This window comes from Salvelinus namaycush, chromosome 19 (assembly GCF_016432855.1).
Source record: "Salvelinus namaycush isolate Seneca chromosome 19, SaNama_1.0, whole genome shotgun sequence".
Lineage (NCBI taxonomy): Eukaryota > Metazoa > Chordata > Actinopteri > Salmoniformes > Salmonidae > Salvelinus > Salvelinus namaycush.
This window is the reverse complement of record NC_052325.1, coordinates 12,945,780-12,963,685: the sequence shown is the minus strand read 5'-3', so window position 1 is coordinate 12,963,685 and position 17,906 is coordinate 12,945,780. Positions and strand designations below refer to the sequence as shown.

Below are 17,906 nucleotides of genomic sequence, written 5' to 3'. Positions count from 1 at the left end.
GGAGCTGCCGTCCCTCAGTCCGGAGCTGCCGTCCCTCAGTCCGGAGCTGCCGTCCCTCAGTCCGGAGCTGCCGTCCCTCAGTCCGGAGCTGCCGTCCCTCAGTCCGGAGCTGCCGTCCCTCAGTCCGGAGCTGCCGTCCCTCAGTCCGGAGCTGCCGTCCCTCAGTCCGGAGCTGCCCCTTATCCTGGTGCTGCCCCTTAGTCCGGTGCTGCCCCTTAGTCCGGTGCTGCCCCTTAGTCCGGTGCTGCCACTTAGTCCGGTGCTGCCCCTTATTCCAGTGGGGTTAAGAAAGCGGGTAGTGACTATGGTGGGGTGGGGACCACGACCAGTGCCAGAGCCGCCACCGTGGACAGACGCCCACCCAGACCCTCCCCTAGACTTTATGCTGGTGCGCCCGGAGTTCGCACCTTAAGGGGGGGGGTTATGTCACACCCTGGCCTTAGTTATCTTTGTTTTCATTATTATTTTAGTTAGGTCAGGGTGTGACATGGGGAAGTTTGTGTGTTTTTGTATTGTCTAGGGTGTTGTATGGTTTAGGGGGTTTAGTAGAGTAGATGGTTTAGTGTTCAGTGTAGGTGTCTAGGAAAGTCTATGGTTGCCTGAATTGGGTCTCAATTAGAGACAGCTGGTTATGGTTGTCTCTGATTGGGAGCCATATTTAAGGCAACCATAGGCTTTAGCTGTTTTGTGGGTAATTGTCTATGTCAGTGTGTAGTGGTCAGTGTCAGCACCATTTTGTTTATATAGCTTCACGGTCGTCTGTTTGTTGTTTTGTTTCGTTTTTCCTTCTTATAATAAAAAGAAGATGTATTTTTCACGCGCTGCGCCTTGGTCCTCTCTCTCTCCTATAGACGATCGTGACACTGTGTCACTTCTAGGAAGATTTTAACCCACTTAACCCTAAGATTTCTCCAAGTTTCACCATTATTATAAAGCCCTAGTTGTTTTGTTGCTTTGACAAAGTCATTTCTGAAGATGATTATTTATTTAATGTGATGAGTGTTTAATGTTCATCTGTACATCATTTTAAGGTCAACCCTGTTAACTCACGTTTGAATATGTTGAAACTATTATTTAAAAAAAAAAAAAATTCTAAATAAACTTAACAACTAATAGTTGGTTTTACTCTTTTGGCCATTTGCTGATGTTTTGTGGTAGAAAACTGGGCACGTCAAGCATAACACGTCAACCTTGTTACCCATAGATAGTCAGGCTAGAAAAGTTTGAACAATTTCACTTTATTTGAAGTTTGCATTCAATTTCCCCTTGTTGCACACAACAGGCTTTCATTCCCCCTGTCACAAGGGGATTTGTGGCTGATTTAAGATTAAATCCTCAACCCTGTTATGGTCAACCCTGTTATGGTCAACTTTGTTACTTGGGACTTGCTATAATCCTTTTTTTTCTTGAGGTGGAAAAAGGTGTTTTTTATTAAGTTGAACATATACTCTTATGAAAGCTTGTTGAAATTGAAACCAAACATAGATTTTTTTGGACAAAGTTACACTTCTCAAAAGGCACCAAATTGGTGGAACGACCGTACTACCGCCACCTCAAGGTTGGTCTGAAATAACTACTGAGACCTCATAGGAGGAACTTCTGAGTTGAAACCATATTAATGCATTGGTGAAAAACATCCATCCAGACTCTGATCTTGAAAAATAAGTATCAAGGCATATTGCTTAATATTGTGGACTTAAAGGGGTTGGATTTCTCAATTGTAAAGCTCAATACTTTGAAAGAGCCAGAATAACCAGACTAATAAAATAATGACATGGATTAGACTCCTACTTCTATTGATGCCAGTGAACTTTTCATTGCCCTATGCATGCAGTCGACAGGGAGTTTCCTCACATTGTGGTTGGATTTGAACCAGCTAGGCCATGCCATGCCATGCCATTCCATGACATCGTTAGTAGAGTGAGATATATCTTGGCAGAGTAACCTAACTATAACCAGTTTGTAGTTAGGAGAGCAGCATGGCTGGATAGAAGCCTGGAAACTGAAGTGAAGGAAAACATATCACAGTCCTCTCCTTGGGGAAAACAAACTAATGAAACAGGGACTTTTATGAGGACAACCAGTGACCAGTACCCCTGATGTTGACTAAGATGGGTCTTCAGTACTGCTTATGAGGTAGTAAAATATGTTTACAGTAAAGGTAAGAAATGTGGAGGCGTATGAGTAACAGTAATATGTTTCACACACCTGTAAGACTGTGGCTGGGGATCTGAGACTGTGACTAGGACTGTAAGACTGCTGTTGGGCCTCTGAGCCTAGGACTGGGGCTGTGAGTCTGGGTCTGTGAGTCTGGGTCTGTGAGGCTGGGGTCTGTGAGGCTGGGGTCTGTGAGGCTGGAGCTGTGAGGCTGGGACTGGGGCTGTGAGGCTGGGATCTGAAGTTGGGATCTGTGAGGCTGGGGTCTGTGAAGTTGGGGCTGTGAGGCTGGGGTCTGTGAAGTTGGGGCTGTGAGGCTGGGGCTGTGAGGCTGGAGCTGTGTCAGGAGTGTCATCTGTGTTGTGAAATTAAGTCTGATGAAGGCCATCGCTAGAGCGATCTCACGTCGAACACTTCGCTTCTTCTTATTCAGAGAGAGAGAGAGAGAGAGAGAGAGAGAGAGAGAGAGAGAGAGAGAGAGAGAGAGAGAGAGAGAGAGAGAGAGAGAGAGAGAGAGAGAGAGAGAGAGAGAGAGAGAGAGAGAGAGAGAGAGAGAGAGAGAGAGAGAGAGAGAGAGAGAGAGAGAGAGAGAGAGAGAGAGAGAGAGAGAGAGAGAGAGAGAGAGAGAGAGAGAGAGAGAGAGAGAGAGAGAGAGAGAGAGAGAGAGAGAGAGAGAGAGAGAGAGAGAGAGAGAGAGAGAGAGAGAGAGAGAGAGAGAGAGAGAGAGAGAGAGAGAGAGAGAGAGAGAGAGAGAGAGAGAGAGAGAGAGAGAGAGAGAGAGAGAGAGAGAGAGAGAGAGAGAGAGACTCAGGGAACTCTCCAGTGAGTGTTAGCTGACAAAAAAAATACCAAGCCTGAAATTCTAGAATAATTATTCCTAAAATTGCATCCCAAATGGCACCCAATTCCCTAGTGCACTACTTTTGACCAGAGCCTTATCAAAAGTAGGTTAGGGGACGTAGCCCTAAAGCAGGTGGACAGATGTGAATTAAAGAAAATCAGCAGAACTACCAGCAAGTGTTTCACAGTTTTCAACAGAGAGGGAGGGGGAGAGAAAAACATTATTTCTCTAAATACAAAATTGTTCCTAAGGTTCAGAGATAATGATGTGCTTAGCATGGCCCTCTGTTTTATTTAAACTGCAGATAATCAGTTAGGACTTCAAAACAAAATAAATGAGTTATTGTAACTTTTGCAATTCTTCATATGGCATCCCAGTAAACACACACTTACTCACGTAGCCCTTTCCTGCAGTCGAATGACTTAATGGCCTCATGGGTGGAACATTATTCATATTTTTCATAATTAATAAACATGATTATTTTTTAAACGTAAAAAAATCTGGTGTTTCTATGTCAAAAAGTTTTGTTATATTTCAGTCTTCTTTATATAAAGTGTAATATTAGGATGCAAACTCAAAATTGAATACATTTCAACTCTATATCTAATATGGTTAAGGTGTCTTCTTTTTTTAAGCCCATAACCATGTGTGTGAGGTGTATACTTTTGTTTCAAAGTAAATTTGTTTAAGAATACCAAAAAACACTCTGTGTGACCCTGATTTAGCCCACTGCAGTAAAATGTTAAACCCTTTTGCTCTTTGGGGAGCATAGGTCATTCACATAATTCCTAAACACAACCACTACACAATGGTATCTCAATTTTGACTCCAAGTTGTGACCATATGTCGCCCTGTTACAACTACAGGTTATGTTACTTTCTCGATTCGTCGTCCTGATGCTTTTGTTGTAAATACATGTAAATATGGCGCCTTAAAAAAGCTTTTAACCTGGGCATTTCACTGTGAATCTTCTCTGCCTTCTCACTAAAAAAACACCACCGCCGAGAGCACCATTTCATAATGTCACCTCATGGAAAGTCAAGAATATTAACCCTCTTAACCTCAGAGAAACAACCTGTATTATATAGAGCAGACAGGTAGATTTGTATCCATACAACCCACCCTGGACTCTTTACAAATAGTCTTTACTGTACCCCTGTAGTAGGACACTACTTCATCACCTCTAAAGCTCTTAAGAGGGCGTCTGAGAGAATGATGTTTAGATGGAGTCATGAGGAAAGACAGACATGTAAAACAAACACAGTGTAAATGTATAGTGGCCCCAACCTTGCTCAGTGTGTGTGTGTTTGTGTGTGTGTGTGTGTGTGTCAATGGAGAGGCTGTCATATCCTAAAACTTTACAGCTCTCTTAGAGGCTCTTACTCAAGGCTCCCATTCACCATGACAACCACTTACTCTAACTCAAGTCAATGTGAGAATAACATATTACCTTTCTTGTCCCCCGGTGCATACCATGCTACCACAGCCCACCATCAACTCTACAGCGGTAACGCAACCCGCAGCCCAAACCCATAAATGTCGGATTGGTGTTTACTCTCATCGGCATGTGTCCCACTGGACACATACTGGTTGAAACGTTATTTCCACTTAATTTAAATAAGTTACTTTGAACCAACTTGGAATAGACTTTGAATAGACTATGTGCCCAGTGGGATGTGACTGAGCCTGAAGTGGGCCAGAGCCACAGAAAACATTGCTGGAACTACTAAGGATACATTTTTCACATTCTTATAAATCATAATAACTTGGAGATTGGACTATGGATGAACTCTCTTCAAAACTTTTAAACCTTTTACCACAGCAGGGCACAGAGTCACAATGCTTTAGACAACAGTGTGTGTGGGCGCGCATACGCATGTGTGTGTGTGTGTGTGAGAATGAAAGAGAGAGAGGCAGTAGCCTATAGAGGTGGTATTGGTCCCCCCCACAGTCCCCACAGTCCTTTATGTGACCATTGGCCTTGGTCTTGTCTGGCTCTGTCTCCTGTTCTCAGGGGACAGCTCGAGCACACACTGCTGAGATGGTCCCCCACATTCTCGGGAATGGGGCCAACCAACACAGCTCATCTCTACCTTTCAACTTCAGTCAAATCTACTAAGTCTTACAGCCAACTAGGGAACGATATGAGCTCTGTGGGCAATATGAATTAATATTTCACCATGGAAAAATATGTGAACACTGATTTGATAGGTAACTTCAGTATGAGTTGTCCGCCATCCAGTGGCAACTTTTGGAAAAGCAACGTTCGATGCTTTTGTACTTTTATTTTGAAAACAGCGTTAAACACGGAAGTAGCAAACTAACACGTTCGAGTACTTCATGAACTGCTTTCTTGCACAGCCAGGTGAGAGCAGGGCAGATAGCACCCGCACGTCGTACAGCGCAAAGATGCTGGAACTAGTTAAATTGCCTAGTTAAATAAGAAAATAAATATATATTTCTAATACTGCGCAAAAAAATAGGCCCATGCATGCTAGTTAGGTCACTGGGATGGATTGGCACTGAATGTGTTCGAATGATGGAGTGCGGGGCTGACTTCCTGCACCTCGACGTTATGGACGGGTGAGCAAAGCCACATCAGGATGCTTCATAGGCTACAACGCTAGCTAGGGAGTGCATTGATTTCCGCTAGTCCTAGCAAGCTAGCATAGCCTCAGTTTCTTTAGCAATCATGTCAAGCAGTTTAGCTAGATGTAACACTGAATGCATGCATATTTTAGCAAAGCCAGTCCAGGTTGCATAACATTCTGCAACTCTGTTTACAACATCCTCAATTTTTCTTTAGCTACTTATATTTTGTTAGCTTAAGTTTTATTCAACACTAATATAGCACTGATTTGCATTTCAACTTATCTTATTGCCTGCCTTGCATCACCACCAAAGTGACTGGATTAGATTAAATCACATGAGGCTAATGATTGTATGTTGTTTCCCTGAAGTCATTTTGTACCCAACATCATGTTCGGTCATCCCATGGTGGAGTGCCTGAGGAACTGTGTGAGGCCAGACCCTTTTTGGTGAGTAACACAACCGCGCACTCTGATATGGTTACGCTATCGCCTTGTAATAGGACAACAAAACATTGAGGAGTCCCTATTATCACAGACACTGGTGCCCCCATGCTATTTCGGTCTACATAGTATCATAGATTGTTCAACTTAACATAGCAGCCATCTCAAAAGTGTGTGTGTGTGTGTGTTTTCTTCCAGATATGCACGTGATGGTATCGAGGCCAGAGCAGTGGGTGAAACCCAAGGCAGCAGCAGGAGCCAATCAGTACACATTCCACCCGGAGGCCACCACCAATGCTGGAAACCTCATCAAGGAGATCAGAGAGAGCGGCATGAAGGTGAAGCAGTGTTGACTATTGAGGGAGACGAGAGGTCCAGATATGGGAGAGAAATGAATGGTCAGAGAGAATGGATGTAAAGCGTAATTCACACACAAGTCAGAGAAAGTTCACAACTATGTGTCTTCTGCCAGTTTTACTATGTGTCTTCTTCACCCATGTGTGTGTGTGTTTTTGGCTTTACTATCATAGTGGGGACCAGAATTCCCCACGAGGAAAAATGCTTTTTTAGTCTTAGGTTTAGGGTTACAATTAGGGTTAGGGATCTGTTAAGGGTTAGGTTAGGGAAAATAGGATTTTGGATGGGAATCAGTTGTTTGATCCACACAAGGATTGTAAAACCAACGTGTGTGTGTCTTATAGGTGGGCCTAGCCATAAAGCCTGGGACTACAGTAGAGGAGTTTGCACCGTGGGCTGGACAGATCAACATGGCTCTGGTCATGACTGTGGAGCCTGGCTTTGGAGGCCAGAAGTTCATGGAGGACATGATACCCAAGGTCGTATGTTTTCGTGTGTCTATAAGTGTTAATTTACTTAACTTTGTGTCTCACCAGAGAAAGTACATCCCTGATAAGCAGCATGAAAAAGCTTTTTGTCCTCATCTGTAATCTGACTTATACACAAGGTCTCTTGAATGCAGAGGTTTGTTACAATGTCATCAGTGGACATTGTGTCATCTGAGTATGAATGAGACATTTCAGAATGATATCTGCTTGTGGTGACTTGTAAGTCTGTAGTTTAACAAGGAAGTAAGGTACGGTTGAAGTTTGCAAGTGGGCTTTCTAAACAAAAATAGAGTAGTGTATTGATCTACGAGACTTATAGGATGCAATGATATGTACTGAACCTGCCTCCCGTAATAAAGCGAAGTGTGCCGTTGTAAACTGCTTCTAATGGTTTCAGTGTAGCGGCAGCTGCTTTCATATAAATGGTGTCACTGTAGTCTAGCACTGGCAGGAAGTTGACTGAATGATCTGCTTTCTGCTGTTTAGGGAGAGGCATGATCTATTTATTCTCAACTTCCTAACTAATTCATCCATATGCTTTTTAAAATAACTTTTTGTCAATCCAGATGCCAAAGATATTTATACACGGGGACACGGTTAATGTGGGCATCATCCAATATGCATAAATCATCAGATACATTTTTAAGTGAATTGGAAAACTATGTACTTGGTTTTACCTGCATTAAGTACTAATTTTCAGTTCAACAAAGGCTTTCTGCAAAGCAACAAAGGCAGATTGCAGCTCCGAAAAAGCCAAGTCAAGTAAAAAGTACAGAACCTAAAATCGACCAATTACATGACGCTTGATCCAGGCCAATTTCAGACAACCGTAGAATTAGTAAAGAGTAGTTGACAGTGTCAATAAATAGAGCAGCACAGTGTTTCTTCCTATCCAAACAATTTACCACATTTAATACCAGTGATGCTGCCAAGATGGTGCTATGGCCTGGTCTGAAGCCCAACTGATGCACATTTAAAATAGATTTAGAAGTTAAGAAAGATCTTAACTTAGCAGACCTTCCAGAACTTGGGGATATCCCCAATCGTCAAGTAAAGAATGTCAATGATTCCGCAATAAGGGGAGCAGAAAGCTGCAGCAAGAAGACGTGAATATAATCAGCCCCAGTGGATTTATTTTCATCAATCTTGTGCATGTATGTCGGTCTGTGGCATATTTGGGACATGTTATTAACACGTCTGTTTCTGTGTGTGGCCAGGTGAGCTGGCTGAGGAGTCAGTTTCCCTCTCTGGACATTGTGGACGGAGGAGTGGGTCCTTCTGCCATCCATAAGTGTGCTGAGGTGAGTACATGCCTCCTTGGGCCCTAGTGTTTACCTGTGTTGTTTCTGCCTGTGTCAGTCCATGTGGGTTGACTGAGTGTGTTTCTCTTTCTGTGTGTCTCTGGTAGGCGGGTGCTAACATGATCGTGTCGGGCTGTGGTAAGCAGTGACGACCCTCGCTCTGTCATCGTACCGCCGTCTCGGAAGCAAGCAATCCAGAAACGCTCACTGGGCCACTGACACGAGAGAGAGCGGTACAGGACGGCTGAACAACATGTCATATTTTGAATACATTTTTTGGGGGGGATGACAGGCTAGTATTTTGTCATTGCCCTGTTTTAAAATGCCTGTTACTATCTCCCTTGTCACATGATACAGAGGATTCCTCACCTCTTCTTGCTTTGCTCGGTTTGTTTGAAAAGTAGTTCACTACTCAGACACTAGAGGGCAAGCTTGCTCAAACTATTCATCCCTATAGGTTTGTATACCCTGGACTGTCGATCTTTTTTTTTTTTATCCCCGTTTTCTGTACTGTCTTGTTTAGACTCATGACTATTTACTTATTGATAATAAGTCATGAATATTAATGATAATATTGAATTATATGAGAGTATTAGTGATCTAGCAGTTATATCTGAATTTAATATGGGATATAAAGTTAGTACCTGCACAGGTATTTATTCAATCAAAACTAATAGTAACATTACCGGATAGGTAAAAAAAACAACAGCAACCTCTCCTTGCACTAATAGGAACCAGGTTTCTATTTAACACCATTTAACTCTTTGACAAGATTTTTTCCAGTAAATAATGCAAGAAGAATGTCAGGTGTCACACCCCACCCATCCGGTTACCTGTGTTTATTGAATAGTGTTTAAAGCCCTTCTAGCTCAGGTGAGCCATTTTGTCTGAGATAGGGGACATCTCTACATTAAATATCTATACGCCTGCCAGACCAAACCTCTTGTCAATGAGAATCACACATGACATACTTTTAGCTGCAAGCCGCTCATTCTCAATAATGCAACAAATGTCTGGAAGATAATTCGCATTCTTCCGTTTGTGTCACATATCACACAAGACAGAGGTTCATAGGAGACTGACTCCAGATCTGTTGGAAAAGCTGTTTATGGAAACGCTAATACCCTGGTCGCTATTGAGACGTGTGTGTATTTGGGATGTAGGGACATGTAAGAGGGTCCCCTGCTCTGTCTATTGACAAGGTTTTCCTACAGCTGGATCTGTGACATGTCTCAGACTGCACCATCATTCCAAGACATGATATAGTATATGTGGGGAATGCTGTGAGTCATACTTGTTCACTCTCTACATGTACATGATATCAATGGAAAAACTGTTATGTAAAGAGAGTGAGTCTTAATATAATGTTGATTAAGTAAATAATGATTGAACGATATCTAAATAAGAATTATCGGAGGATGTGCTCTACCTTTACCTGCCTTGTGTTTGTGTAAATGACATTCCATATGTCCTATTTATATATGAAAACTGTACATATTCATTGAGAACTTTATAAATCACTGGATGTAAATTATTTTTGTAAGACACACTGCACATTTCTGTTAGATATGAAGCATATCATCTTTAAGAGATGAAAACAGAGAAGTCCGTCGACGCATTCTATAAATTCCCCGTTCTACAATGGAATCATAGATTCAAGGAGGAAACTCTTGACAGAAGCAGACATTTTTAACCAAACACACTAACAAATAGGCCCACTTACAACACATGCTTCCACATAGGCCCACTTACAACAACACATACTTACACATAGGCCAACTGTACACATATCCAATGCTACTCAAGGGAATGTAAATGTTGTTCCAGCGGTGCCAGAGCAACTGTATCCAGATGCTGCGACTTGCTGAGAAAGAGAAAGGGCAAGATTATGTAGCGTTGGTTGGAACTTCCTTTTCATGTCCTCTCCTCCTCCACACTGTATCATGTGTGTGAGGTTGAGATGCCTAGTGTATATATGTCACTATGTCCACAGGCACTTACAGGAGATAACTTTGATTGCAGTGTACACACACTCTCGGGGTAATTATAACCCCAGTATCACACACACCAAACATGAGTCATGCTGGCAGCCATCATGTGGCGTTTTTGAGCCGGTCTTCAGAGTTCTGCTGACTGAGTATGGCTGGATTGCTGTCTCTGGTGAGAAGGCTGGTACAGAGCAGTACACAGAGGACACAACCCCAGGGCCCTGCAGAGGGCCCCTACTGAGTAGGGTTTAGTAGTCAGAGCCTACATCAGTAATTGGAACACACTACCACTGGAAGATAAACCAGAACCCAGCTCTTCTCAGAAATACCATCTACTGGGCTTTGATTGGGAAGAAATGTGACATCCAAGGCTTTGAATTCCAATGTGAATAAGATTTATTCATGATCATGTAAATCAAAATGTATTGATATGTAGACTTGAGATGTAACATTTCTCATTCATCATGCAGTCACATTGAATGGATTATTCAAATCCATCCGTCCAAAGCTAGGCTACTGTATAATGAATCTTTCTGTAAGAGAACATGGTGTGTGGCGTGCACTCCTTTATTATGTCCCCCTTTCATCTTCCCTTTTTATTCTTCCTCTCGCTTTCTTCTTTCCTACTACTCTCTCTCTCTGGTGGCAAGCAGCGATGTCTTTGCTCTCCCAGTCCTCCTCTCCCCGTCGTCCTCAGCACTAAAAGCACATTACCTCACTCGTCACATTGCATGTTCCAGCTCATTCATAATTACCCACGATCCCACAGGAGACAGGAAGCGTGGGGCTGATTAGCTCACTGTTGTCACAGCCATGACATAATGCATAAAGTCCTCTTCTCTGATTGAGTGTGCTAGCTGTCTAATTCAGGGTTTCCCAAACTCGGATCCCCAAGGGGTGCGTTTTGATTTTTGCCGTAGCACTACACAGCTGATTCAAATAATCAACTAGTCATCAAGCTTTGATCATTTGAATCAGCTGTGTAGTGTTAGAGCAAAACCAAAACGTGCACCCCTTGGGGTCCAGAGGACTGAGTTTGGGAAACACTAGTCTAATTAATGATTAAAAAAACTTTAATTGCTTAGAATAACATTACAAACGATCTCTTTGCTTTGCCCCGGGCGGAGGGGAGTGTGAAGGGATTCATGGAAGGCCGTGGCGGTGATTGTGGTTCACAGAGGACGGTCGGCGCAGTGACACGGGGTGCCCGTTGGTCATGGTTGCTCCATAGTTCCCCTCTGTTTTCAGTTGTTTTAGGAGAGGGCCTACGGGGTAGGCACACTGTAGCAGTGATATGATGAGCCCACAATTTGTGTGAGGGACCATATTCCATAGTTCCAGGACAGTGCTGGAATAGAGGTAGTGCTGAAGTAGCTGCTTTGGCAATGGCCTTGACTTGGTGAGATGTTAATCAGAGCTATTGAAGGCATACATGTGGATTAATATTACGTTCTCCCTAGGCACTGATCAGTCAGTTTCACCCCCACCCCCCTCAACAGGTAAGGATAGGATTCATAGGAGGGTAAGCTTATCCTAGATCTGTGCGGGTCAAAGGGTAACTTCCACCCGGAGCCATTGAGGTTCTCATAGACAATAAAAGGGACTGCAGTGTTGAATGAGTACACTGTGTTGTCCCGGGGGAGCTGCCTTAGTAACGACCCCATCACAGGCAGAGACCCAACAGAAGTACACAGGATTTTAGTTATTATCTATTATATATGGGCCAAGACTTACTGCTATCTTTGCGAGTGTGTGTGTGTGTTCATGTTTTCTAATTCATAATGCATGAGATCGCAGCATTGCTGTTTTTGCCACGCGCAGAGCTGTGAGAGAAGAGCTCACATCAGGAAGAGTGGGTGTTTAGTTTGTTCGCCCCACATCACTTGCTGCTCTTCACAGGAAATAGTCTTAGTTCAATGGACTTTATTTGTATACAGCTACCGCCCTCCTGGCAGAGAGAGTTTACACAGAGCTACAGAGGATAAATCAATAGATTTACCTCCGTCTCCAAGCCTCAGCCCACACATCCTGAACAGTGTATTAGGACATGGGTCAGAGCACTTACTGTGGGAACTCTCTCACGCATGTCACACGCAGAACAGAATCAGAACAGTGTATTAGAAGAGTAGACATGTAACAGAATGCTGTGCAATGCAATCTGACAACGGAGTAGAATATCTCACCATGTCTTATGTAAAGGCAATAGAACCTCAGGCACTGTGGCTGTTAAACACAAAAGCTCCAGGCATGATCAACGGTCACATTATGATGACTACACTAATACCTGATGTCGCCTATGGGACATTCATTTCTTTAGATTCCTGTTAACGTTCTTGTACATATTTATGAGTGCTTCAGAGCCTGTTCTGAATGCTGCCCCCTACCTATCTGAAGTGTAACCTAGGAAGATGTCCTGTCTCTCCTTCTGTATTCTCTCCTCTCTCTCTCACTGGTCATAAATCATCATCTACTAGTCTGCCTGCTGCTTCTCTGTTCTGGATCGTTAAGTGCTGTCTGCCCATGATTGCCCTATGGTGTCTATGTGCTCTGTGAGAATGTATTTGCCTATTTGATTATTTACTCTTATCAAAAAACGCACTTGCCATGTCTTAAGTGTGTGTGTGTTTGGGGGGAAGAGAGAGAGAATGTGTTTGAGGGAATGAGTGAGTGCGAGTCAGAAAGAACAGAGGGAGAGCGAGGAATACAGAGAAATGTCCTCTAATGAGTATTATTTATTTGTCCTCCAGAGTTGTGAAAGAGCACATTTGACAACAGCATCAACAATGTCATCAGTGATGCCGCTATCAATAGCACACCTTCAGTGTTGTGCTGTGTTGCTGTGCTGTGTGACAGATAGGAGAGAGAGTTTCCCATTGAGCCAGCCCTACAGGGGGACCCGGGTACCACTGAGCCAACGTTATGATCCACTAATAGTGCATGCATCACATTGACACACAGGATTATCATTTCTGCTGCACTAAATGCCATTTTTCCTCTGTCACTGAGTTAGGGTGATTTGGATTTGGTCTGACCCCCACTGGTCATAGTGTGTGGGGAAATGGGAAACTGAGTGTGTGTGTGTGTTTGGAATGTTAAGGGTTTGTTAATGGCGTAGTCTGAGCAACAGTCGGCATACTGTGTGTGTGTGTGTCAGGATGAGTTATGAATGGTGTGATGTTATTTGCTGAGGCCGTCAGAAAGAGGCTGGTTAGCCAAAGGGAGACCTGTGAGCACCATTTATCCCTGTAACAGGCTGACACACACATGATGCTATTTTGATGCCCCTGGCAATATGGGTGGAAAGGCAGAAACGGACTCTCACATTTTGTCACAAGGGCAACATCCTACAATCACTCAGTGCCCCTGCATCATGGCTATTAACCTTCACTACAGAGCTGAAGAAACTAACAGTGCTATGGAAGGAACATGTAGTAACTTGAAGAGAATAATTCCTTTGTAATAAAGAAATAGTCTGTCTGGAGGCATGGTTGACTGACTGTCTGAAAGTAGGGGTGTAAAAGCTTGGCGGGGGGATTATACTGTTTCTTAACGGGGAATCCATATTTATGAACAGAACACCTATTTTTCTTAGGTATCGATTGACAGGTCTGAAGCCCTACCAAATCTGTGACTCTCACAAATATCCTGGGCTAAATTGTAGACTTTTTTTCTTACTGAAGTATTATGGAAAGCATATGCATCACAATGGTAGCAATTAAAGGGAACAGTTTGGAGATTATGGGACAATGATTAGACTAAAGGTGAGGACAACACCTGATACAAGACAGAATCCAAATATTACACTGGTGATTTTATGTACATTTACTGTACTTTGCCGCATTTAACAAAATCTGAAAATACTCGACACATTGTTACATAAGAACATTCTTGGAACAATTAGGGATAGGTGCAACATAAGACAAAATGACAGGGGTTTGAGTGAGAGGTCATACTGGTATCTCCAAAGCCTTGTTCACACTGCAGACCTTAATGTTAAATTAGTTTACCAAGTCTTTTTTTGTACTACTGACCGGTCAAACAGCAAGTTACAAGTGACCAAATCGGATGTGTGTGTGTTCAGACAGCAGTCATTTGCTGACAAGGCTATGCTAGTTGTCATAGTAACAATGGATGTGTTTGCAGTGGTGTCGGCTGATTGGTGGTGCTCGTGCTTCCTATCACTCAGAAGTTATGTAGCAAGCTAAGGTGACAATGCCTGCCATGGATGTTTCCCAGTTGCTTTGAATGTTCAAAATCATAGGGTAGGAACACTTTTTTAAATCCTCAAAAGGATAAGATGATCCAACTTTCAAAACATGTCCTTTTTGGCTAGCCACAGCGCTCAACTAGCTAGCTAGGTAGCTGTTTATGTTTCTAGCATTCACAAATGCACATGTTCTTGTCAAACTGTAAACAGAGTAGCAAGCAACAAGATTTGCCAAATAAGTCTAAAACCACTTTTGGGCAAATTAAGCAGATTTGACCATGGCCAAGAATCAGATTTGTATTGGACTTCAAACTACCTACGAAGGGGATTTGAAATGTGGCTTTTTAGCTATTCAGACTGCAGGAAAAAGAACAGATTCAAATCGGATATGCAAATAAATAGGATTTGAGTCACTTCAAAATGGCCAATGTCAACACGGCTCAAGTGGCCACACCTCTCCAAAGTGTGCACAGTCCCTAAATATTTTCAATGCACTTTTGACTCTAAGAAGAGTTCAACTATAAGCTGCTTTTTTGAGCTCTCCTAGCTGTGCCGTAGAGGAACTAGAGCAAGCACATTTGTTGTTTTGAACACAGCCTTGCATAACCGCCATCACACAATTACTGTTTACGCAATAAAAAAAACGGTCCATTATACATCGCAATCTGGGTCAGGTGGGCAGCATTTGAAAGCTTGTTCTATTGCCAACATGACAAGCTAAATTATAAAATATGATCTTAGTGGTGTTAGGCTTTCACAAGGCAATTCAGAGAAGCAGATTGTAATTTGTGCACATATAATGGAGTCATGATTAGGGCTGTTGACCATATTACTGCCACACCTGCGGTCACGAGTCATGAAGGCAGTCAAATTCCACTTGACCGTTTAGTCATGGTAATTAGGCTTCTCCAAGCTCTGATGCTGCTGATGGTCATTAGTAGCCTACCGAACTTGCTAACTGCCTTTAATGAGAGCTCATGTTGCTCAACATTTGTATAGGTTATGCAATTGCGTGAGAAAAGAGTGATCAGCTTTCTATAGGCTAGGCCTACTATATTTATCTCAACTTTCCTAATATTAAGCACAATGTTTATCTTTACAACAGGAGTATAGCCTACCTAGCTGTCATGAAAATGAACCACAGGAAAACCTTCCTCCATTTGCTATTTAAGTGCATAGATGACATGTATTTTTTCCCCCGTTTCAAGACAGGTGCATGATAATGGTCCATTTTAAATCAAAACAAATTACACATATTATTTAGTATATGTAACGACAAGATTAATTCAATAATAGTCTAATTGGTGATAATATTAGCCTTTCATTTGTGAATTACATATTAGAACTTGTGAATGATGCCCAGCATAAGGCAAGAAACAATACATACCTTTTTTTGCGACTTTTTCAAATCATAGTCCTATATGTTTTGATAGAGTTTGTATCACAACTAAAGTGGCCAAATAACTTCTTAAAATTAAGCACATTAATCCACTTTACAAGGGGTGTAGAGCCTAACTGGCATAAATAAGCAGCGCTTGAGTTTTACGTTAAGGGAAGATCATTTATCATAAAAATGCACCTTTATAATAAAAACATGACATGCATAATTGCGTTTGCGGTCACTTTTGATAATGGTGTTTTCCCACTAATGGAACATTCGAGCATGTGTGCATTGCTGCGCTTATAATGTGAAGAAATAAACCATTAGCTGATCAACATTTTTAAGCTAAACGTTCTGATCTGTTGTGTCAGCCACATTATGTCAGTGGTTGTCCCAGATTATGTTTGGAATATTTATTTCTCGCACAGAATAGAATGTCAACTTTTGTACTATGGGTTATAGTAGATTGACATAGGTTAGTGCTTTTGCTGTTCGTTAGGTCTACTCATCTGGTTGGCTGACAAAGTAAATGTGGACAATTATTCCAATATCTTCAATATGCACCTCGGAATTGTATAAGGACGCGCACAGTTGCGTCCCTGATGTGTCTGTCTTCACTTGTAGCCTGTGAGAAAGACCCGATCACATGATATAGAGCCATGTGAGTGAGGTGCTTCGGAGCAGGCAGCACTCAAGGAGAAGGGCACAATGCAACACACCGGGCCAAGGTCAAAGGCCACAAAAGGCATTCATTTTTTTAGGGTGCATTACGGCCACACAAAAGAGATGCCGCCGGTAAATTCAAGGCATTAGCAAGTGCTTGTCAAATTGTAAATGTGAGACTGATGAAGTCTGTACAACCTGTGTAAAAAAGAAGGCAGAGCTCATGCCTTTCAAGCAACTTTTTTCAAAATCATTAGTCGCATCATCCAGCCATGACAATCTATTAAAAATCAAAACATATTGCCCAACGTTTGTAGAACTAAAGTTGCATTAATAACTCTAAATTAAGCATATGAGTACCTATTTCTATGTTAACCGCTCAAAACAGAATAGCCGCATGTGCGCACTCCCTCAAATCGTTTGGAGAAAATATCCTTTCTATTTTATTCAGCTGTTTTCAATTGTATTCTTTATACTATAAAATAGTGCCACATAATTCTAAGCAAATCTTGTCTGCTAAATGAAATAGTGTAGCCCACAGCCATTTGGCATAGCCAGATCAGGACCTCACATAAGGACAACTCAGAGTATGCTATTCTGTTCTTCTGAAATAGACTACAATTTCTTAATTTCATGTTTCTTTAGACCTGTCAAAAATAAAAATAAATGGATTTATTGTGAAGGTGCAGGCTATATTACATGGACTTTAAATAATGTACAGTTGAAGTCGGAAGTTTACATACATTTAAACTGTTTTTCACTATTCCTGACATTTAATCCTAGTAGAAATTCCCTGTCTTAGGTCAGTTAGGATCACCACTTTATTTTAAGAATGTGAATGTGTAAAAGAATAATAGTAGAGAGAATGTGTAAAAGAATAATAGTAGAGAGAATGATTTATTTCTGCTTTTATTTCTTTCATCACATTCCAAGTGGGTCAGAAGTTTACATACACTCAATTAGTATTTGGTAGCATTGCCTTTAAATCGTTTAACTTGGGTCAAACATTTTGGGTAGCCTTCCACAAGCTTCCCACAATACGTTGGGTGAATGTTGGCCCATTCCTCCTGACAGAGCTGGTGTATCTGAGTCAGGTTTGTAGGCCTCCTTGCTCGCACACACTTTTTCAGTTCTGCCCACAAATTTTCTATAGGATTGAGGTCAGGGCTTTGTGATGGCCACTCCAATACCTTGACTTTGTCCTTGAGCCATTTTGCCACACCTTTGGAAGTATGCTTGGGGTCAATATCCATTTGGAAGACCCATTTGCGACCAAGCTTTAACTTCCTGACTGATGTCTTGAGATGTTGCTTCAATATATCCACATAATTTTCCTGCCTCATGATGTCATCTATTTTGTGACGTGCACCAGTCCCTCCTGCAGCAAAGCACCCCCACGCTTCACGGTTGGGATGGTGTTCTTCGGCTTGCAAGCGTCCCCCTTTTTACTCCAAACATAACAGTGGTCATTATGGCCAAAGAGTTATATTT

The 17,906-nt window shown here is 42.2% G+C and overlaps 1 pseudogene; it reads left to right on the top strand.

Moving 5' to 3' along the window:
* Positions 1-5,209: 5,209 nt before the first annotated feature.
* Positions 5,210-9,708, top strand: LOC120064151 (annotated as a pseudogene).
* Positions 9,709-17,906: the final 8,198 nt, after the last annotated feature.